This window comes from Astatotilapia calliptera, chromosome 16 (genome assembly GCF_900246225.1).
Source record: "Astatotilapia calliptera chromosome 16, fAstCal1.2, whole genome shotgun sequence".
NCBI lineage: Eukaryota > Metazoa > Chordata > Actinopteri > Cichliformes > Cichlidae > Astatotilapia > Astatotilapia calliptera.
This window is the reverse complement of record NC_039317.1, coordinates 16,553,113-16,577,228: the sequence shown is the minus strand read 5'-3', so window position 1 is coordinate 16,577,228 and position 24,116 is coordinate 16,553,113. Positions and strand designations below refer to the sequence as shown.

Genomic DNA, 24,116 nt, shown 5'->3' with positions numbered 1-24,116 from the left:
CTCTGTAACTTCTGTTGGTGGTCTTATCTTATCTTATCTTACATTGGCTGTATACTGTCATGGTGCTTTTCAAATGCATAATGTGCAAAAAAGACAAAATGTGAAAGTCTGAGTGATGTGATATTGTATCCTTACGGGTAAGGTTGTACCAAGCAAGTGGGGAAAAAAACAACAATTAGATAAAATCAAGTAACAAATAATTTAAGTAATTTAATTTAAGTATTTCACTGTATTTCTATCATTAACCATGAATCATTTCACATCACTGTAATTTAACACATGGCATACAGGACAAGAAAGGCAGGCTTGTCAAGTCTAAAAATAAACATAAATGAAAACCTACCAAAGTAAAACATTTTTTCTCCTTTCATCTTGAACAGTGTTACTATAAAGCTCCCCACCTGTCTGAATCCATCCTTAACATTACTGCCATCCTGTGGTAGCTGTTGACAGTGGTTCCCGAAACCTGTGTTTTTTGTTTCAATCTTCCAAAAGACTGCAGCTCTCTGTTTTGCTGCTGTGGTGAAAGAGGGCCCAGGATTGCAGACATGGAGGCAAAACAGAGGAGTTTCAGCCAAAGGAGAGCCTTTTAATGAAAAGGAAGCTAAATACAAACTGTCTAACTAACAGGATCACGATTGGAACATAACGGAACAAGGACAAGGGGAGACGGACGCAATATATACACAGGAGGGTGGTTAGGAGAAGTGGACACAGGGAACATGGGAACACAGCTAGAGAAACATAGACATGGTGAGATGGGGGAAGTAAAGCAGAACACGAGGCACATGAGATGATGACTACCAAAGTAAACAGGAACACACAAATGCTGAGACACGGACACAGAGATGTGAAGAGAGAGAGAGAGCGAGAGACATGACTGAGGAAACAGATAGGCAAATAAACATGGAGTCAAGACTGACTTCACAGCGAGACGCAGAGGACAAGACACAAATGACACAAAGACAAACCTAATATCAAACAAGACACCTTGAACTAGAAATACAGATAAACTCAAGACTAAGAGACTAAAGTCAAGCTCTGTGTATGCTCTATAAACAAAATTGAATTGAACTGAATTGAATTGAGTTTGACTTTCATATAATCCAATCTTAAAACATGCATGTGTCATGGTGGGTCTTCAACCAAGTTTTGAATTTATTATGGTCTTGTGATTCATTCCTTTGGATTTAAGAGATTTTTAGTCGTGACTTTTGTTTTCTTTAACAACTGCCTTTATTTTTTCTACCTCTGGGCTGTTAAGTTATATGAGTTTCCTTTTGTGTCTAGTTTCCCTGTTTTGTTACCCTTTGTTTCTGCGGTCATGTTCCTGTGTTTGTCTCATATCCCTGTGCTTTTAAGTTAATCTGTCTGTGGTCCAGACCCTGTTGCAGGTTCATGTGTCACGTATGGTGTCCTGTTCAGGCAGGGGCATCTGTTCTTCATCTGTTTATTTACCAGCTGACTTTAAAATGACATGTTGGTGGAGCCTTCAGTCCAAATAATGTTCATCTTTGCTGTCAGAGAGATTCCTGAGGGATCATACGGAGCATTTGTTTAGACCTGTATTTAATTTCAACTGAAAATGCAAATACTTTCAGTGTCTGCAGATTTGTATTTGTATTTGTATCTTTATTTATTTCAGACATAATAAAACAAACAAAAAAACCAATATATACTCATCTACATGTATTTTCATTTACGAATATGAATATATGTGTAGATATACACACACACACGTATTTGTACAGACAAACAAGAAAAATATAATAAAATAAAACACATTCGTCTAACATGAGATAACAGTTGTTTGGTCTGAAAAGGAGTAGGAAGAAGTATGCACATACTTATTAACTCCTACCCCTGCTCAACATCTTATTAATCCCACATATTTACCTAATTCTCCTCATCACATATTCCACACAATACACAAGAAAACTTATATCAACAAGGCTGGCACGATATTTATAATTTAAATACGAGTTGACATATTTATACATACAATGGGTGATTGTCTTTTTCAATATCATATCCTTCCAAGAGTAATTTTCGAAGTGTCTTTATGAACTTGCCAATTCCTGAGCATTGCTGTAATTCTGCAGTAAAGCTATTCCACAGTTTTACTCCATAAATAGTTACGCAAAAGGTTTTAATATTTGACCGTGCTTTAAGAATCTTCAGATTCAATTTACCCCTTAGTTCATAGTCTCCTTCTCTGTCATAGAACATCCTCTGTATATTTCTTGGTAACATATTGTATCTAGCTTTATACATAATTTTTGCCGTTTTGTATTTTATAAGATCCATAAACTTCAATATTTTTAATTTCAAAAACATGGTGTTAGTATGGTCTCTATATCCAGCTTTACTAATTATCCTGATTGCTTTTTTTTTAATTTTACATATTGGTTGAAGTGAAGTTTTATATGTGTTTCCCCAAATTTCCGCACAGTATTCCAAATATGGCAATATAAGTGAACAGTAAAGTACCCGGAGTGATTTGGAAGGCAAAAAATATTTAACTTTACTCAGTATGGAGACACTTCTTGACAGCTTAGCTTGTACATACTTTATATGAGGTTTCCAGCAAATTTTGTTATCTATTATCACACCCAGAAATTTTGTATCTGAAGCTTGCTCTAATTCGACATTATTTACTAATAACTTTGCTTTGGCATCTTTTTTATAATTTCCAAATAACATAAATGTCGTTTTTTCCAAATTTAATGATAACTTATTTCTATCAAACCATGTTTTCAGTTTAATCATTTAACAAAGAACATTTAAACTTCTATAACACTTAACACACACATTAATAAAATGTTTTTTTTTTCTTGTAGCTCAGCTCTTTCAAGTAAGATAGATGTAATAAAATGCCTTGTACACAACTAAAACTATAATTGTGTCTCCAGTAAACTGCACAACAGTAGTTAACATTAAAATAAATAATTAATGTACTTTTTTCAGAGACCTATTTAACTGTAGGAGAAACAAAAGTGAGCTATAAAGTATATGAACAAATTAACTGTTACTGACCTCTTGATCTCTCTGTAGGTCTTCTTCCTCTGGTCCGTGATCTTCGTTTCTCACACTCTGGTGAAGTTTTGTGTCATGCTGCTTGCCACCATGTTGGTTTAAAGACCTCCTACTGTACAAAATAGTGACACAGTATTCACAGAGGCTGCAAATTTGTGGACATTAAATCAACTTTTAAAATTTAGCCTCTGTACACTAGAACAGTAGATTTGAAATAAAACAATAAAGGTACAATTTAATTGCAGACTCAGCTGCAACTGAAGGATTTGAACAAAACTTCTGTATTACCTTCAATCATAAATAAAGTCTGAATACTTTGCCGAATACTTTGCAGGCAGTGAGTCTTTTTACTGCATCTGTCTTCAGTTACAATATATTTGTCCAGGGATTCACTTTTATAAAGCCAGGAAACACCATGTAGGATGCGGTTCAATTGGGGTAGACTAACACAATTGCATTCTTATTGGACCAAAGACCGCTTCTTCAGGACCACTGAGGGTATCACACATGACAGTTTCCCCTACTAAGAATAGCAACTACAGCCTCTGAGCTAACTACAGTCTGGTAACCTAGACAATGAGGAGAATGTGCTGGACAGGTGGAGAGAACGTTTTGTATTTCTATTGCACCAAAGTAACTAGTGCACTTTCCTTTTTACAGAATGTAACAAAAATGTGACTTGGCCCCTTGTAATACTGGAAAAAAAAATCATCTGGATATCTATACTGATATGGACTGGATAATGTGTAAGGAACAAATGGATGCCACATTGTTTAATAGAAATGAAAATGATCTACCTACAGAGGGCTGAATTCAACGCTACCCTGAAAATCAAAGAGGTTTGGGTGATTAGTACCAATTCTTTCATCTGCCTGCATATTCTCGCCTATTAAGGTCAGGAATTATTGTACAAGAGGAGGAAACCAGGATCAACGAAACCAGCGTAGGGCCTGACAATGTGTTCAAGGATTTCATCCTGATTCCTAATGGCAGCCTGTAGAGGTCTCTAGAGGTACATAAGCTTTAAAATGAGAAGTACTACATATTATTCTAGATATTAGATACATGCAAGTTAATATATGAAGTACCTTTGAAAACATCCACGTTTATAAAAGTACCATGCTGCAGCACCAACAACATTCAGGAAAAGCAAAACACCAAATAAGACCCAAGCAGCAGGGCATGCTCCTACAGGGACACAATAATGAAGAACATGAGAATGAGAAGATTGTTCTTTCCCACTTTTATGACATTTCATTTTTTATTACAAACTTAATTCATAAGACTGAGACAATAAGGAAACATAATCCACCCAACAGAAGTCAAGCACGTGGCTCACAAAGAATGAGATTTCCACACTGGATCAGTGGGTGGCTGTGTTTATAATGAGGGTTTACAATGACTTTTGGCCAACAGGATGCTGGTAGAAACTGTGATACTGATGGCCAAACCATAAAAGAAGTGGCAAAAGTGGCAAGGGGTAGGGGTATTTGAAGTCAGCAAGAGAGAAGCAAAGATAGGGGTATGAAGGTGAGACTTTAAATATAGGGACTATATGCAAACGAAGAGAGCAGTTTAATACAATGTAAAGAGAGAGTAAAGGAGAAAATTGGAGGACAGATGATTCTGGATTCAGTGAAAAGGTGTTGAACACTTATTTTTGGAAGCCAGAGGAACACAGGCTGACCTATGAGTGGGGGAAGATCCACACAGGGGGATTATATTTTATGTAGGAGACTGTAAAGTAGTGTCAGGGAGGAGCACAGCTAGGAATAATGATAATAATAATAATAATAATAATAATAATGGATTGCATTTATATAGCGCTTTTCAAGGAACCCAAAGCGCTTTTACAATTCCACTATTCATTCACTCTCACATTCACACACACTGACTACCAAGCATTGCATGGTAGTCTGTTGGATGACTCTGGAGGTCAAGTAGAGAAAGTGAGTGAAAACAGAGACAAGGATCACACGGTGGAAGCTGAAGAAGGAAAAAATGTGCAGAATTCAGGGTGGAATTAAGACAGGCTCTGGGTTCAAGATTCAAAATGTTTATTGTACAAAGAAAAGCATTTCTCTGTACAATGAAATTCAGCAAAGAGAGAGGTGGCAAAAGAAAAAGGTTTATAGTTGAGCTGAGTGTGAAGCTGGAGACCAAGAACAGCTAGTGAATCTGGAAGTGCATCGGATTATTGTGAAAAGAACTTAAGTCAGCAGAACATGTGCGTGAATGCAGAGTAACAGTGAATATGCAGGGAGCAGAGATACAGAAGGTAAATTCTTTTAAATATCTGGGGTCAACCATCCAAAGCAACAGACAGTGCACAAGAGAGATGAAGCAGAGAGTGCAGGGAGGGAGGTTCGAGTGTGTGGAGACGAGCGTCACGGGTGATTTGAAATGAGTACATCAGAGTTGCAGCTCAGATTAAGTGGCGTGCAGACAAAGAGAGGCAAGGCTGAGATAGTTTGGACATGTGCAGAGCAGGAATAGTGGACATACTGGACAAAGGATGCTGAAGATGGAGCTGTCAGGTAGGAGGAAAAGCAGAAGACCACAGAGGTGGTGCACGGATGTAGTGAAGGAGGACATGCAGATGGTTGGTATAACAGAGGATGATGCTACAGATTAAAGGAAGCACTTCTTTAAGATAGCTTCTTACTAAAGATTAGTGGAATACATACATAGGTAGAGTCCATCATTTCACTTTTAGCTTAGATGTTCAAGTTTCTAATTATTTTCCTCATAGAAGTGCACAGAAAAGAAAACAGAGTAATATCAGAATGACACAACAGCCACAAAAGCACAAATCCAAAAATCAGAAACAGATATCCAAGCTGACCTCACCTGATGCCACATGCACATAAAGCTGACCGTGTTTACTTCCATATGTGTTAGATGCTTCACACTGATAGAGGCCATTTAGATCAGAGGTCAAGCTCAGCAGTTGTAGCTTTGCACCATCTACTTTGACAGCAGACTGCAGCAATGACTGGCCAGATCTGGAAAAACATGAATGAGACTCAACATGAAATGTACAGAAAGAGCAGAAAAGTGTGAGTTGTGCTAAAAGTCAAACACATTTTGGTTATCAGCTCTTTGCAATAGATCTTTTCTTGCCCACAACAAGATTTTGTATTTTTTTAAATTTTCACCTAAATACAAAAATACATCCCACTTAACATGTTCAATTATTTTTGTGTGAAAACAAGCTTAATTTTAGTAAGATTTCAAACCACACTACTCTGGAGAGCGGCCCAGCTAACTCCCTGTTTAGCATCCTGTACGTCAATTTGTAACTCACAAGATTTTGATGTTTTTTATCATCTTTTGTGGAGCATTGATATGAGGATTTAACAGGACACATCTACTGTAAACAGCAGCAAATTCTGACGCCAGATGATAAAACTTCTCAATCCACTGTTAATTTACATTACTAACATGAGCAGAATGGGGTTGCTCTCTCAAGAGGCTCAGAATGAATTAATGCATCTTAAGAGCCACTTAAGATAAAACACCACTTAACTGTTTAAATGCATAAACACTGCATTTGCCAGGAATTCCTCACATCTATAATAATAGCGCTTTTTGAGAACCTCAAAGCGCTGTACAATACCACTATTCATTCACTCTCACATATTCACACACTGGTGGAGGCAAGCTACAGTTGTAGCCACAGCTGCCCTGGGGCAGACTGACAGAATCTAATGGATAAGCAGTGAACTACAGACAGAGAAGCCAAGAAGGACTGCTGAGTCACACTGTATCATTTTAGGACCCATTATTTCATTTCATTTCATTTAAATATGAACTGTTAATACATCCTATAACCTACTCTAAAGAACAAGTATGACTGGATGACTGCTTATTATTAGTCTAATCTAGAGTTGGATGTCTCGAGACCGGTCTTGGTCTCGAGACCACTTTTACGTGGTCTTGATCTCGTCTTGGTCTCGACGGACTTTTGTCTTGGTCTCGGTCTTGGTCTCGCTGTTTCGGTCTTGCCTTCTCAAATCGACATAGTGTTCGGGGGATTTGGAGTCAACCATCAGCGGAGCGGGGGGGTGGCTTACTGGGCTTAAGCCCGGGTCATTTTTTCAGAAGCATGGGGTCTTAGATGCCTGACTGACAACTGTATAAAACAAAAACAACACACGAAGCACAGAGCGCACCGTCGTAAATTCCCCCTAATTTTGGTATGATCCGAGCTCAGGCACTAGGCGACTGAGCTCAGCACCCATGTGAGCGAGGGGGGAGAAGCTGCTGCCTGCGAGTTTGCTGCAGACAGAGGAGAGCTTAAGTTTGACCAGGTACCAAAGAAAATCATTCGTACTGAACTAATAATGTAAATATGACGGTGTATCACAAAAGATTGATATCAAACTGATCACTTGGTTGCGTTACTTGCTCTTCGAGTGAATCAACAAATGGATAAATAAAAAGCCGAACAGCAATGCTGATTTTTTAGAGTCTTAGCTTACATTTCATATTTTCAGTTTTTACCCTCCACGGCTAAACAAACTCTCTAAATCGGTTTCAATTGTGTACTGATGTACACAACAATGGACATTAGAGGCTTCTTTCAAAGAAAAAACTCAGGTAGATGTTATTTTATATATTATGCTTTGGATGTTGTTCAGTATATCTATGCAAAACAAGAGGAATTTCAATACACAGCAGTATATTCACAGTTGAAACCAGATATTTACATACACTTTATGGAGAAAACATAAAAACTTTTTTTTTACCCTTAAACATCAATTTAGAGTAAACTTTTGTTTTAGATAAATAAATATTGAAATATCTTTTGAATTAGTTAAATGTCAGAATAAAAAGAGGGAGCTGTCTATTTTAATCACTTTCATCAAATGTAGGAGCACATATACACTAACTTTATTGTTAATTAATAAGAAAACTCCACACACCTGGCACACCTGTGGATGCATATAAGGCAAAACACAGAGCCTGTTTCTGTGACATGGGAAAATCAAGAGATGTCAACCAAAACACCAGGAAAAGAACTGTGGAGCTGCATAAGTGTGGCTCAATTTTGAATACAATTTGGTGCCATTTGCAATAAAGAAATACAGATAGTTTCTCTCTTTACTCTTAAAGTTAACAAATATGTTTTTATATTTATCAATCTAAAAAAAATAAACATTTAGTCTGATTTGATGTTACAATTTAAAAAAGTGCTTGTGTTTTTATCTGAAGAGTGTTTAAATATCTGATTTCAACTGTATATTTGATGATGTTGGTGTTTGGCTTGATTGTCAGCACAAAGAGGGAGAGAGAGAGGAACAGAGAGGGAGAGAGATGGAACAGAGAGGGAGAGAGAGGAACAGAGAGGGAGAGAGATGGAACAAGAGCAGGTGAGACACACATGTTAGTCAAATGGTTCTTTGCCAAAACTAATCAGAACATGTATCTAGTACCTAGTGTTTCTTTTTGGATACCATTTGTTACTTTTCAAATTCTATATTTATTAAGTTTTGCAGGCTTGTTTGCACAACAAGGCTAAATAATTATATAAACTTTTCTCAATCTAAATATTGTACTTTGGTAGAATTAAAAAATAAGTGTAGTGCAGGTCTATGATTATTTTTAGTGCTACTATCATCTAGTTCTTATTCTGGTTCTGTCTTGGTTACTGTTGTAGTCCTGTTTTAATACTGGATCAGTTCTGGGTCTGGTTGAATTGGGGTTTAGTCCCTGTGTCTTGATACAGGCCTGACTTTGTTCTGCCTTGCTGCTTAATTAAAAAACTAGTTTAAGGTGTCCTGCATATGTACTGTATATAGAATAGCATCTGGCTGCAGTTTAAAGACTTTCTTTGTCTCGGTCTTGGTCTTGGTCTCGTCTCGTCTCGGTCTCGTCTCAACTTGGTCTTGGTCTTGTCTTGGTCTCGATACCCTCTGATCTTGGTCTTGTCTTGGTCTCGGATTAGGCGGTCTTGACTACAAGTCTAGTCTAATCTCACATCTCTCCAACGGCGCCATCCATATGGGTCACCAACATTATCACCTTTTGTTTTTTGGATCTGAGAGGAACTCAGATTATCTCTCAGGAGTCTTTTCAGTTTCTGTCTGCTGAGCTGAAACAGGTTTACATAATCCTTCTCTAGAGTTCCCAGACAACCATTGTAACACCACAACAAAGGCAAGTAGTGTTCAGGTCTCCATACAACAGTACATATGCTTCGAGACAGGTTATAACTGGCCTGTTACAATTTTATTATACTAAACTCAACCTACTTATGTTTTAATATATATATATATATATCATTAACAAGACTGGCTACGGATACCGACTACGGAACGGAGCAGTTGTCAGCCACCTCCTGTACATGGATGACATCAAGCTGTATGCCAAGAGTGAACGAGACATCGATTCACTGATCCACACTACCAGGCTATACAGCAATGACATTGGAATGTCATTCGGACTGGAGAAGTGTAGTCGAATGGTATCAAAGAGAGGGAAGGTAGTCAGAACTGAGGGGATTGAACTACCAGAAGGCAACATTGCAGACATAGAGGACAGTTACAAGTACCTGGGGATCCCACAGGCGAATGGGAACCATGAAGAGGCCGCTAGAAAAGCTGCAACCACCAAGTACCTGCAGAGGGTCAGGCAAGTCCTGAGGAGTCAGCTGAATGGTAAGAACAAGATCCGGGCCATCAACACGTACGCCCTGCCCGTGATCAGGTACCCTGCTGGGGTAATAGGCTGGCCAAAGGAGGAGATAGAAGCCACTGACATAAAGACAAGAAAGCTCCTTACCATGCATGGAGGGTTTCACCCCAAGTCCAGCACCCTGAGGCTGTACGCTAAGCGGAAGGAAGGGGGCCGGGGACTGGTGAGTGTCAGCACCACAGTCCAGGATGAGACAAGGAACATCCAAGAATACATTGGGAAGATGGCCCCAACTGACCGAGTGCTCAGTGAATACCTCAGGCAGCAGAAACCCAAGAAAGAGGATGGAGACGAGGAACCATCATGGAAGGACAGGCCCCTGCACGGTATGTACCACCGGCAGATAGAGGAGGTGGCTGATATCCAGAAATCCTACCAGTGGCTGGACAAAGGTGGACTGAAAGACAGCACAGAGGCACTAATCATGGCAGCACAAGAACAAGCTCTGAGCACAAGATCCATAGAGGCTGGGGTCTATCACACCAGGCAAGACCCCAGGTGCAGGCTGTGTAAAGATGCCCCAGAGACAATCCAGCACATAACAGCAGGGTGCAAGATGCTAGCAGGCAAGGCATACATGGAACGCCATAACCAAGTGGCCGGCATAGTGTACAGGAACATCTGTGCTGAGTACAACCTGGAAGTCCCGAGGTCAAAATGGGAGATGCCCCCAAGGGTGGTGGAGAATGACCGAGCTAAGATCCTGTGGGACTTCCAGATACAGACGGACAAAATGGTGGTGGCTAACCAACCGGACATAGTGGTGGTAGACAAACAGAAGAAGGCGGCCGTAGTGATCGATGTAGCGGTTCCGAATGACAGCAATATCAGGAAGAAGGAACACGAGAAGCTGGAGAAATACCAAGGGCTCAGAGAAGAGCTCGAGAAGATGTGGAGGGTGAAGGTAACGGTGGTCCCCGTGGTAATCGGAGCACTAGGTGCGGTGACTCCCAAGCTAGGCGAGTGGCTCCAGCAGATCCCGGGAATAACATCGGAGATCTCTGTCCAGAAGAGCGCAGTCCTGGGAACAGCTAAGATACTGCGCAGGACCCTCAAGCTCCCAGGCCTCTGGTAGAGGACCCGAGCTTGAAGGATAAACCGCCCGCAGGGGCGTGCTGGGTGTTTTTATATATATATACACATATATGTATATTATTGTTAAACAATCAACAACTGTTGCAAGTGACCTTCACATTACTTTTAAATTTATTTTGTAAATTTCCATGCGAGCAGCCCAGGAGAATTTTCAGGCTGCTCTTTAACACTCTGACGCTGGTCTCTCAATCTCCCGTTGGAGAGCCGCGAGCCTCCCCATGATGGTATCAAACTTCTGTTCCATGGTGTTGTCATTCTTTTGATTCTGAGACCTCACAACTGCAGTGATCCTGATGTATCCCCCCATACGCTTAATGGTGTTATTTTGAGCCTTCACAGCAGCTGTAAGCGTCTCCAAGGTGTTAACCATATTACGTTCGTTGTGAGAGGTCGCGCCTCGTCCCATCGCTTCGATTCCAGCGGGCAGCCTTGGGGGGGTTTGAACAGCCGGTTCCGCTCTCTTATTTCTCCGATAAACCAGGACTAAGCCAACTCCGATCAGCAAGAACCCTGTTATCACGGTTCCGAATAGATAGATATCTTCAGCGTCCTCGATCGACAGTCCCGCCAGGCACATGACCCTCCAGTTCTGCCACCTGTCCATAGTGTAACCGGCAGGGAAAGTCCCTCCAGGGCACTCGGGCTCTCCCGAGCCCAGACTTCTCGTTGAGAAAAGGGTGTCAATAGCATTCAGAGACCAGTTGATCAAATCCATAATTCTCTTTAGGTTTTAGAGAACGACAGTGAGAGAGTGTTCCAGGGAAAGTAATGCACACGAGACAAGACAAGGACATAGAGGCTAAGCAGGGAAGATAAGGGTAAGGAGGAGAGGAGAAAAGTGCGACCGCCTTCGCTGAGAGCCAGTGGTAACTGTAACAGTTACCACTGTGTAACAGCAAATACCTTAGAATTAAAGCATTTTAAGAACTGCATGGCAGCAGTCATTATTGCCTGTGAAGCTAGGAGTGTACATATTTTTGTTTATGTTGAATAAATAAGTAACAAGTGGATGAAGGGACTGTATAAAAAAAACATCAAAAACATTATCATCAATAGTCACGGGACACTGAAATCTTTCCAAATGACTGAATTTGATACTTTATTTACTATGTGGGCTTTTCCATTTGAGTAGCCTACAACATTTCTTTCAGTTTTATTCATTGTTATGTGAGGAACCAACCATGATTTATTATAACATCTACTTAACGAGAGTGTCTGTGATGTAGTAGCTCATCTGGATCATTATCCGTTTGTGTAATGCTGAAGTACAGAAACAAAGTGATAAGTTCTGTTGGCTCTGCTTGGCTTTATTGTAAAAATGAATGACTATTAAAATCCACTGAGAACTGAAAAAGAGTCTCAAACCAGTAGTGATTGTTGTGAACCAACATGTTCTCATCCCAAAGCGTAATATTTTATGCTATGTGACAAATTGTCAGTATGTTACGCTTTTGGTCACATATGACCCAGTTTGAGTGAGGAACCATTACATAATAATCATGTGCGTATTTCACTAAAATGTGACCAACACTCAAGGAGTAAAAATATTTGAAGTTTAGACATATGATCGATGTCTCACCATGAGTCATCACTCATTCTTTTAACATATGACTGACTTTACTCAACATCCAACTGTGCTATGGTCAATGGCGTGTCCAGCGGGGTGGCCTGGGGGGGCACAGGCCACCCCCCAAACCAGACTGGCCACCCCAGGTGCCACCCCAAAGGCAAAACAATAAAATTCAATCAAATATCAAATGTCCGATTATGTTTTCACGGTGACACTCAGATATCCGAGTGTAAGTGAATGCAGCATCGCTTCTGCGCTATGCGCATCACGTTAGCAAAGGTAGGAGAGCCAAGCGCGAAAGACGTCACTGCAGGAAACAATTTTTCGGTGAAAGAAAATGAGGACAGAATAAATGTCCCGGTAAGTAATATCAAGTTTGTTGAGTTTAGTAAACTTCGGTGAAATTAGAATACCAAGGAAAAAAATAACACTTAAAGAATTATTGCAGCTGTGGAATATTTCAGACAGTATGCTACTGAGGGCAGCTAACATAAGAGTTATGCGTTATAAGATATAATCTAAGTCGTAACATTGCTGTATGGGGCTGCAGATTTGGTTGCAGGTTAACATAGCTGGACTGGCCATCGGGCATACCGGGCATATCCCCAGTGACTTATTTTTTTTATTTTTTTTGTAATGGCATGAACAATGAGAGGTGGTGGATTGGCCAGATGCAGGTCGATGTGTAGAAATAACTCCGTTGTTTGGTGGTGGCTATGACGGGGCTTCCACAGAGGCAACAGGTGGATGAGGGAAGGGGAGGCAGGAGGAGAGACCCGAAGCAGCCACCAGTCCGAGTGTCAGGTGAACTGAACTTCAGGTAAGAAGTTATGACCTGCAGTCTATCTGGGTCAGATATAAACCAAGTTTAGGTGGAGTTTATTTTCATGTTGCTGACTTTTTACTGTCAGTTGCAATAACTCATACTGCGTTCTAGCCAGTTTGACGGAGTTTTTATACAGCTGGGTGGGTGCTATGATGTTACTGATAGTGAACTTTATTTTATTCATAAGGTTAGTAGAGTTGCCAACGGCTCCTTAAAAAAATGGAATGGTCCCTCATTCAGAGAAAATATTACACGTTTCGTATTGAGCTGAGAAGAGACGCAGTTTGTCCCGGACTTTAGCTAGAATGGAAAAAAGACACAAAGCTGGATTTATTCTGTCTTTATGCTGCACAGCTGCCTCTTCTCTCATTCTCTCCCCCTCCCTCTCCTGTTGCTACTTCAATCATGAAACTGATCAATGATCAGCTGATCGGCTTTTCTCTCTTGTTTATCGCCCACTTTGCGCCAGAAAGAGGAAACCAGCAGATGTTGCGCTAAACAACAGCAGCACGTTTAAGCTTGATCGGCTGTTGTTAGAATGTATTTAATATTAATTTCTAGTATCAGCTGATGTTTGCTGGAGCCACAGCTGTAAAGCTGCTGGTCATGATGTCTGTTTAGATATGTGGTGAGAGGGAAACATGAAGATGAAACCAGGAGATGTCCTTACTGAACCATCAGAGCTGAACAGGTGATGGAGAAACAGGTTTACCTTTTAGGTGACATGAATGAGTTGAAGGGAAGTTATGAACTGTTTCTGAGAGACAAATAACACCAGGATCCTTTTTTATGTAGCAGACAGCTGGCAACTGTGCAGGGGCGGGTCTAGCAAAGTTTTGCCAGGGGGCCAGGTAGGGCATTAACAGGGAAAGGTGGGCACAAAGAAATACTTTTCTTTCTTATTCTCATTTAAAATACCTAGTTTTTATTAAATAATTATCTAAATCTTACAACCAAAGTTTTTATCTGACGTAAAATGTATAGAAATCATACATATACCAACAATACTGTACATCACTGTCACAACAGGGTTTGTTTTCAGTCAAAGTCTTTATGGCTTTACTACCTGGTGGGTCGGTCTGTAGTAAAAATGCCCAATTTTTTTGTCCCAGTCCAGCCCTGCAGGTTAATACTGGCAGTGTCACCATGCCAGCTGACTGTATTTTATCATCAGCCAGTGTTGTTCTTTATCAATATTACCAAAGTTTACAATAAGGCAGCATAGAAAGTATTTACTTGCTTTCAGGTTTCATTCAAATGTTAGTCTTTTCAGTTGTTTCCCCACTTTTTTCCTGTTTCAAAATCAAACACCAGTTTGTGAGAAGATTATCTTCTTTTTTTAACAGGCAGATAAAGTTTTGCATTGGCATTGGCTAATTTGTCAATTGTTTGTTACAAATGTTCGTATTTTAATTTTCAAAAATGTTTTTGCCCAAAACATATGTGCACTATATGTCAGTAAAAATACTATGCAAATATTGCTGTCCTTGACTGCTGAGTAAACACTGACAAAGCACTGATTGTATCTCTTGTACTTTATCAACGCAGTATCTAAAAACTTTGCACCGTAGTGGTTAAAATCTCATTCTAATAAGAGTTAAAAGTGCATTTGGTTATTAGGTTTATAGGATTATTGAATTATGGTTAAGGGTTGGTAGAATTTTTTTTTAAAACATTATCTGCCAATTAAATCTGCCACCCTTCTCCAAATCTGTGCCCCTACCTGGCCCCCCCAACAAAAATTTTCTAGACACGCCACTGTACACAGATGGTCTGAATTTGTGAAGCGAGTGGTATCGCATTTATCGAAGTCGGCTCCTCGTTGTTTTTTCTAAGCCACGATTAGGCTCATTGAGAGCAGGCATGTGCATGCAGACAGTGTTTGTTTTTACATCTGGTGGGTAACGTCCCTCCCTATATTTTTGGAACAGTACCTCTGAAGCTTGATTTAGATTTCTGCAGGAAATTTACGTTCTAACTTCAGATGTAACACCTCTTAACACTAAACCGGTCCATCATGCTGTTGTTTCCAGTTACAGCGTATATTTCCTGCTGAAGCATATTTCAGGCATAAGACAGAAACATTACAAAAATATACACCTGCAGGCCACTCTATTGTCTTTATTTGACTAAATGCACTAAATTGCTGCCACAAGCTTTTGAACACATGTACCTAATAAAGTGGCTGGTGAGTGTCCTCAGTCCCAGCTCGGATACAGATGTGTCGGTGTGTCTTTGTTCCCTGCAGTAGTGCCCTCTCCAGCTCAGTCATCATCCACATACCCCAGGACACTGTCCGAGCCAAAGAGATCATCGCCTACGTCAACACGCTGAAGACTCAGGTCAGCTATTACGCAGAGAGGCTGTCTCAAGCTGCCAAAGACCAATCGGCCAGCGGACTGGAGTGGACGCTCGCCAGTCTGGTTGACAAGGTACTAAAAGTGTTTGACGTTACGTGGGGACGCTTCATATTTCATTCATACCCTCTTCCTTTCAGACCCGTCAGCTGGTGGCAGTGTGCGGCTGCAAGCTGCTAGCTTCAGCTATTTAGGCCCTGAACGCAGTACGAGTACATCGCAACCAAAGCTTCTCCTTCCGCTGAGTCTGAACAAGTAGTGCTCCGCAATGACAAGGATACGCTGAGAGCAAAGTACAGCGGTCACAACAGCCAGTCGTCACTGCACGTGGACTGGCACGAAGAGGAGTGGGTGAGTTGATCAGCAGTTATTGGCTGTTTTCTGATTCCAGATTTTTTATTTCTTTAGCATGACAACAGACAAGCTTAGTTTCTTGGCACACATTGTGGATACAGCTTGATATCTTAACTACACTCTGAACTCTGTTTTTCTTTTCTTGTTGCTTCTTCTTCTTCTTGAGTCATCCCTCTCATGTTGATTTCCAGCTCAGGTCACTCCTTACTTTTAAGAAGTTGGAGGATTCGTGAGCAGATTTTTCCTTCACCATATCAGCCGACTTTATTCTATGAGAAAATACTCTTAAATGACTCGTCTTTAAAAAGTGTTCAGTGTTTTATGTCTGGTCTGTGTGTCATCTTTGTCTTTACAATGTTGCAGCAATACTTTAGTAATGATATGATATGATATGATATGATATACCTTTATTAGTCCCACAAGGGGAAATTTAAATGTTGGTTTAGTGTAAGCTCAGCTTTTTAACTAATGTAAGAAGTGTTATGACTGACTCGTTTTTAATACCTAAATCTGGCCTCAGTGCACAAACCTAAATGAATCGGTACATATGAAAGCGCCCAAGTCACGAGCTGTGTTCAAGGACATGGATAAAACAAAAAGGTTCAAATTTGTGCCCAAAAACCCCACAAATCAGTGTCACTGTTTTAAAATCTGCTGCGAGACCGCTCTAAATGTCAGCTTTTTCTTTACGTAAAGACTGGGGTCTGTAACATATCAGCTCGTTTCTTATTTATTAAAGAACATGCCTGACACCAGGCTTTTGAGTTAACGGCTCCATTCGATCTCTGCAAGTATTTTTAAGTATTTTTAGGTTCTTTCCAGCAGGATTTGTGGCTAGTTCTGGAGCTTGACCCTAAAAGATTTCAGTGTGTCGGTGCTTCTGCTTTCCCTGTTGTCCTTCTCTTCCGTCTTTATTTCTGTTTCTGTCAAATTTAAAAACAACTGCACTCTGAAATACACACTCTTTGCAAGATGTTGTCTAAACTAGTGGTTGGAAGGCATATTTGTGTTTGGTCTCTGATGGTTTATTTACACTTTTTGCAGGCCACGCCCACGGACTACAGCGCCATGATGAGCAACAAAGCCAAGAAGTCTATTGACTTCCTTCTGATGCAGGACACCGCCCCGACGATAGCCACGGACGTGTCACTGCAGTACCGCCTCGACATCGTCTTCTGCCAAACGGTCACCTACACATATTTTAATTATTGTATGTCTGAGCTGATGCGTTTATCCTGGAGTGACTCAGAGTGAAGGAGAAGGCCAAGAAGAAGTGTAAATATCATAGAAGCAAGGAGTTCAGAGCTCTACGACTTAGTGTCTTTATGGTATTTATGTGTGTAATGGAGACCAGGGGTTCCATTACCCTTACTTGTATTTTTATTAATTGACTGACTGATTTGTATTTAAAAACCGTAATGAAGAAAAACACACACTGGTTGATTGTGATTCTTTATTAGGCTTTTTGGGTTGTTATTTAAGTGACTCGTTAAAGGTGAAGAGACAGGGGGACTGGCCATCCTACCTGTGTCAGGAAAAGAACCTGTGTTAGAGCTGTTCACATTTAATCATTTGTCTGTAACCTAAATTAGTTGTATATGTAAAAAGAGAAGTGTTAACAGTACTCACTTTGTAAAGAGTAAAAGCAGCTCAATCACCTGCTTATGAGCTCCTGGAGAAAACCAATGTGCCAGGCTAGGGGAGTGTGTTGGAGTGATTTTGTTAAAAGTTGTCATTATTGTGCTTGGACCTTGTCTTGAACTGTATGTTCAGATATTTTCTGTTCCTCCCCCACATGTAGGATGTTGGGGATGTTACTAGCTATAGTTTTCAACTGCAGGCACAATCTATGTAAGATTCTGGTTTCCTTATTTGGTAAGGAATGTTCACTTCCTGCCCTTTATGGGCTCACCATGTAAATGGTGGACTGTTAGAGAGGTTAAGCCATATACGAGGTTGAGGGGAGATGACCCTTTTATGACTAGAGATGCGGTTAAAATGTTTGTAAGCAGGAAGTCACGTATACAGACACACATACACTCTCTCTCACTCACACACACACACACACACACACACACACACACACACACACACACACACACACACACACACACAGTGCCTTAGCTTTTACCACACAACATATGGGGTTTACAATGGGCGGTTGTGTAACTGTTTTCATTCAATAAAAGGCTGCGAGTGGAGGCTGGAGTTGGAGTTGTCTGAGTTTGGGTGTAGAGCTTGCAACTCTGAGAATCCGACCAGGCTTCCCCTGCACAAGTAAAAACCAATCGAACTCTGATTGTCTTACTTTGTTCTGAGTCAGCGAGGGCTGAAACCTAACTGTGTGGTTAAGGTGTTTTAATGCAGCGGTCCCCAACCGCCGGGCCACGGACCGTCGTTTGGTCGAGAGATGAGGCTCGGGTGTGAAATGTATGGTTTTCAGAGTTTTTATCGTTTTTTATCGTTATTTTGTTATCGTTTTTATCGTTAACTCTGTTTTCCTGGGTCTTTCACGTGTGTTATGAATAAATCTTCTTTTTTTCCGGTATCGGTACTAGTTTTATTTTGTTGTATTTATCTGTGACACCTTAAAGGCCGGTCCGTGAAAATATTGTCGGGCATAAACCGGTCCGTGGCGCAAAAAAGGTTGGGGACCGCTGTTTTAATGTATATAGAAGATACTGAAGTTTATATGTTATGGAGTTATTTATAGGACTTGTTACAAATCTTCATATGTCTGTGTTGGTTATATTGTAGTGGTTTTCTTATGGGGAGGGTTTTGTTTCCCTTTGGTTTGCTGACCCCCAGACTTGTCTATTCCAGATGCTCACCTGAATCAGGTAGAGTATAACAGGAAGCCATTTGCTTTTCAGAAGGGTTGGATTCTTTGCTGTATCACCATGTGTTCTCATTAATAAAGTACATTTTACTCCAGTCTCGTGCTATTTTAGTGGAAGTGACCCATGACCGTCGGCCAAAACTGACAATATGACTATTAAAAGTCTGAGTAATACTGTAATTTTCTGCTGCTCATTCCTGTGCAATATCCCATCTGACCTCCCGTCATATTTCTTTTCAAGATTTTCTTATTTAATCACTAGTGTACATATATTTATAGATACATATATATATATATATATATATATTTTTAGTCATCTTTTCTCTTTTACCACGTCTCTCTAATATTTTGCTCTTTACTATTTTTCTATTTTTTATTTTATTATATTTTATTATATTTTCTTCTACTGTACCATGCTGCTGAGTGACTGCTGCTCGTCAAACACATTTCATTGCAATGTTGACCCTGTGCTAACTTGCATATGACAAATAAAACTGAAAACTGATAAAACTGAAAACAGTAAAGGCAAAGGGAACACATCAAGTAAGGATTTCACACTCCCACTCACAACGGCACTTTCAAAGCATAAAGCCAAATATTTCAAAATTTCATTTTGAAGCATTTTAAAAATGAATGTGTTTGAGTTTCATTGCTCCAAAGTAATGTTTTCATATAAGCAAGATAACAACCAGTTTGCAACCATGTAAGTACAGTCCTCTATTGTGAACAGACGTGTTGGCAATCTGTCTGCGTTTATAAATTAGACAACAGTTATTTGCAGATCTTCATCAATCTGCCTGAGAGTGATTGCAGTCAGTCTGAGTTGGACTGCAACTGTTTTGAGTCAGGTTGCCTCCAAGGAGGCAGTTTATTATTTTCCTTTCCTAGTTGGACAGATGGCTGTTGTTTTGTTTTTACTGTAGTGTGCTGGGCCATTAATGGCTCAGGGGCTGCAGCGTATCCGCGCCAACACCTAAGGCCAACGTGGAATCACCGGTCAGACTAACATAAAGAAAGAATCTGTTAAATTACACATTTGTATTCATTAAGTCACAGACAATGAAAACAAGCAGAAATCAAGATGTAATATTTTTATAATTTTATTGATGTTAAATTAAAGTCCCAGCTTAGTTATGTTATCAGTGCAAGTCACTTCAATCTGTATAGCACCAAAGGAAACAATGGTGTTTTCAAGGTGCTTCACACTGTAAGGTAACAACTTACAGTATTAAAAAGAAAACCCCAAAAGAACAAACCCCTCTGAGCAAGCACGAGGCGACAGTGGGAAGGAAAAACTCCCTTTTAAGAGGAAGAAACCTTCGACAGAACCAGGCTCAGGGCGGGGTGGCCATCTGCCGCGACCATTCCTGGGGATTTCAAAAATGACTTGATCTGATCTAAATGTAAAACTAGCTCATTTAAAGTGTCCAGTGAGTTTTAGAAAATATTTTGCTGTTGATATCACGATGTCACTATAAAGTGGAAACTTTGTTTCTTCCCTTACACCTCCCAAAAAATGCCCGCACCGATGAGAAGCACTTAGATATGCAACTTGGTTCTGTGAATATCTTTCTTTTGAAAGTTTTAACAATATCTTCATCAAGATCTTGGAAGTTTAATTGCCAGAATGTCACCAAAGATGCATGCTTCCATCTTTTACAGAGGGATTTGAAAACCCTCTCGCTGAGTTTCTTGAACTTCTCTGGTGGGATTTTGTCGTATCTGGCCCTGATTTCAGTCCAGATTTTCATGGTAAGCCGGTTGGAGATAGCTTCAGCACTTTCAATGCTGAAGACTGTGCCTGATTTTTTTGAAACCTGGGAAATCAGTCCTTCCACAAAGATTTCCACTGAAAATCTGCATCTTTCTTTCTTTTCATATGATTCCAGTCTATCAGTAACTGTTACTGCCAACAGGTGTTCTTGGAATACTGAAGTAGTTATGATATTAAATATTGGTTGTTCCATTAAATTCATTGAATCCTCCTCCCCACTCCTCCCCATTTTCAATGATATTAGTGACAATTTATGTAATTTGTCACAAATATCAGTGAAAATCGCATTAGCAATGCAGTCAAAATAATTCTGCACTTTTCGGTCTAAATGCAAATCCATCCCCTTGAATTTGTCCAAGAGTAGATCCAACAAACGTTTTTGGTGAGAATGAGGGCACTTTAAAAGTTTACCAAGCTTTGAAAGCACAGCCTGAATTAATGTCTCTAACCATCTTTCAAAGTCTAGTTTTTTCAGGTGGCTCACAGTCTACAGAAGATCTGTGATGCTGTATCTTTTTATATGACTCCGTTTGACTTACGTTTGTTAACGGTGGGATGCTGGCTTCATGTTCAACACAGGATTTCTGCTGCTGGGGATCTGGAATTGGATTGTTTTCTGCTTTTGCAGCACTGTGTTGGTCAGCATTTTGACAGCTTTCTTCTGTGTTAGCTGTTTCTTGGCTGTTAGCATCTATATTCTGTGCTGTATCAAACTCCTGCTCAGCAGAATCGTCCAAAAATTTCACAGGTGACAAAACCGTTTTGGGTTTTGCAGCACTGTGTTGGTCAGCATTTTGACAGCTTTCTTCTGTGTTAGCTGTTTCTTGGCTGTTAGCATCTATATTCTGTGCTGTATCAAACTCCTGCTCAGCAGAATCGTCCAAAAATTTCACACGTGACAAAACCGTTTTGCCAGTAGTGGTGTGGACAGAACAGTTTTCATGTACAGGGGAGTTCTGGGAAGACCTCAGCGGTGATACTGCTAGTGACTGTTCACACAGGTCCATTACGTCCTCTACAAAACCTACAAGCCGCTTAGCGGTGACGCAATCCGGATAGCCTGCGGTAAGCTCTAACAACTGCTTGTTCGAAAAACTACTGACCAAGTTATCCAAGAGGGATACCAAAGCATGTACTGTAGAATTATCCCCATTGGTCTGAACTGTTTCATCATTTGTCATTGTGTTACAGTTCGAGCTTGCCATTTCACTTTTTTGTTTTTTATGTCTAAAATGTTGTTTTGTGTTAAACTCCGTGTTTGAACGTTTAAAGCGCTGCTGTCCCGCTGTGTGAATGCGTTTCAACTGAACAGCCAGGTCTATATATAAGGTCGGTTTAAGGTTTCTTTGTAACGTCACCTGACGTTTCTTTGTAACGTCACCAGTCAAAGGACTGGCCCGCCCCGTCATAACGAAAGGGGCGGGACAAATCTGTTGCTTAGCAACTGAAAAAAAGGCACACCGCGCTGAATGCTACATCCGGCCTGCGACGGTACACCGCCTCCGCACCACCGTTTAAACATGAAGTGTGGATGTTAGAAGATCCCAAATATGGTGAGCTACTGGGAAATTACTCACGTTTTTGTTCTTGAGAGTGAGCGATAATAAGCGACATTTTATTGAGAAATTACAGTAGTCTGTCTACAAAAACTACAAAAATGACCTAAATAAGACAGAAGTACACATTCATTTTTATCGTTTTGTCAACAACAGGGCGCATGAGGTTTGTTCAGTATTTGTTGTGTCTACAAGGCTCAGGCGCCCCCATGAAGTGTCTTATTTGTATAGTTGAAAGCATTATAAAGGAACGCAAAACTAAATTACATATAATTATAATTCTTGGCACTTTCTGGTGTGTGTGAGTTAGTGTTTCTCTTTTATGATTTGTGGGTCCAGCATCAAATTCAGAATCCTTCCCATCACACATGAGGTCTTGAATAATCATCTTATTTTAAAGACCTCGTAGTTTGATAGTTTGCTCTCAGACTGTGGGCTTCCTTGTGGTTTTTAGGATATTTAGAAGTAGAAGGGGATCATCCTTCTGTGGAACCAGCTCCCAGTTTGAATGCAGGAGACGGACACTATCTCTACTTTTAAGATTAAGTTTCAAAGTTACCTTTTTGCCAACGCATATAGCTAGGGCTGAATCAGGTGACCATGAATCCTCCCTTAGTTACCCTGGGACTACCCTGCTGGGGGATTCCCACCATGTGTTTATACACCTCTCTGCATTCAATAATTAGTTCTTGTTCATCTCTGGCTCTCGTCCACAGTGTGTCTTTTGTCCCCTTTTTCGTCTCCTCATCCCCAAAGGGTCGCAGCGGGCTGCCCCTCCCTGACCGTGGTTCTGCCAGAGGGTGCTTCCTGTTAAAAGTGAGTTGTTCCTTCCCACTGTATTGAGGTTTTTTCTTTTTAATTGTAGACTTTCTACCTTACAATCTATACCACCTCGAGGAGACTGTTGTTGTGATTCAGCTCTGCATAAATACAATTAAATCGAATTAAGTGGGTTCAGCTGTTTTGTGAAATAAATGTGAGTGACATGGTAAGTAATAGCCTGCATGTAACTCATGGTAAGAAGAGCAATATCGCCCCCTCCTGGTTCAACCTTTTTTTCTTTGCAGTAATCTTTCCAATAATAATACATATGCACTAACCTCATGCTTGCTGTTAACAATAGCCTAAAGACACAAAATCAAGTTTAGTTTTTTCCTTAAGTTTATGTTTTTTTTTATATGGTTGGCATTTATTTTGTTTCTTTTTAATAATTAAATTGATTCTATTGATTGTTTGCCAAGCACTGAGGTCTCTGCTTAGACTGTGCTACTGGGATCACTGATTTAAAAATGAGGCAAAAGCACCAAAGTTGTGCTCAAAAATAGTACAGTGAGCTACAACCTGTTGCTGTAGTAATTCTAACACACTTATTGTTTTTAAATACATACATGTTTAGTTCTTTTAAACCTAATTATATATTTTTTTTTTGCAAAAGTGTCACCTAAACACCCAAATATACGTAATTCAAAACTTATTTTAATTATTACCCATTTGGCTGGTAACATGGACCCAGTCTGATGGATAGTTACTGAACAGATAGTCTTTTCTTTAAAGGCTGCATTCAGAGCAAATCATTGTAAAAACAAGACAAGTCAATAAAAAACAAGTAATAACTATAATACTAAACTACAATAGAGAGAAAATCCAGTAAATATAATTATATTATGTAAAAAATATACAAATATTTACCTCTAATTTAAAAAGACATTACAAGGGTACTAGTTTCATTTTAATCTAAACATAATCTAAATTGACACTAAATCAGTTTAAATATTACAGCTGAAGGTGATTTTAATAAATGTACTGCTGCTTGACTTTGTTTTACTACTGCAGTATAATTTATCATGTACAAAAGCTCCAAATGTTGTTTCTCTGACTTAATGTTCTGATGACGTTTGTGTTACTTTGCAGGAAATAGTCAGGACCCAGATGAACCTGTGCTGGAATTCAGTGTGGGTGAGTAATATGAGCATTTATGAAGGCTGTCCATGACCTGTAATTAAATTTAGC

At 39.9% G+C, this 24,116-nt stretch overlaps 1 long non-coding RNA gene across 1 annotated transcript; it reads right to left on the bottom strand.

Moving 5' to 3' along the window:
* Positions 1 to 4,844, bottom strand: LOC113007466 (uncharacterized). The gene is made up of 3 exons (XR_003269913.1): positions 4,125 to 4,844; positions 3,037 to 3,148; positions 1 to 1,532 (listed from the first exon to the last, which is right to left on the bottom strand). It is a non-coding gene; the product is annotated as an uncharacterized LOC113007466 (long non-coding RNA).
* Between the last annotated feature and the right edge of the window lie 19,272 nt (positions 4,845 to 24,116).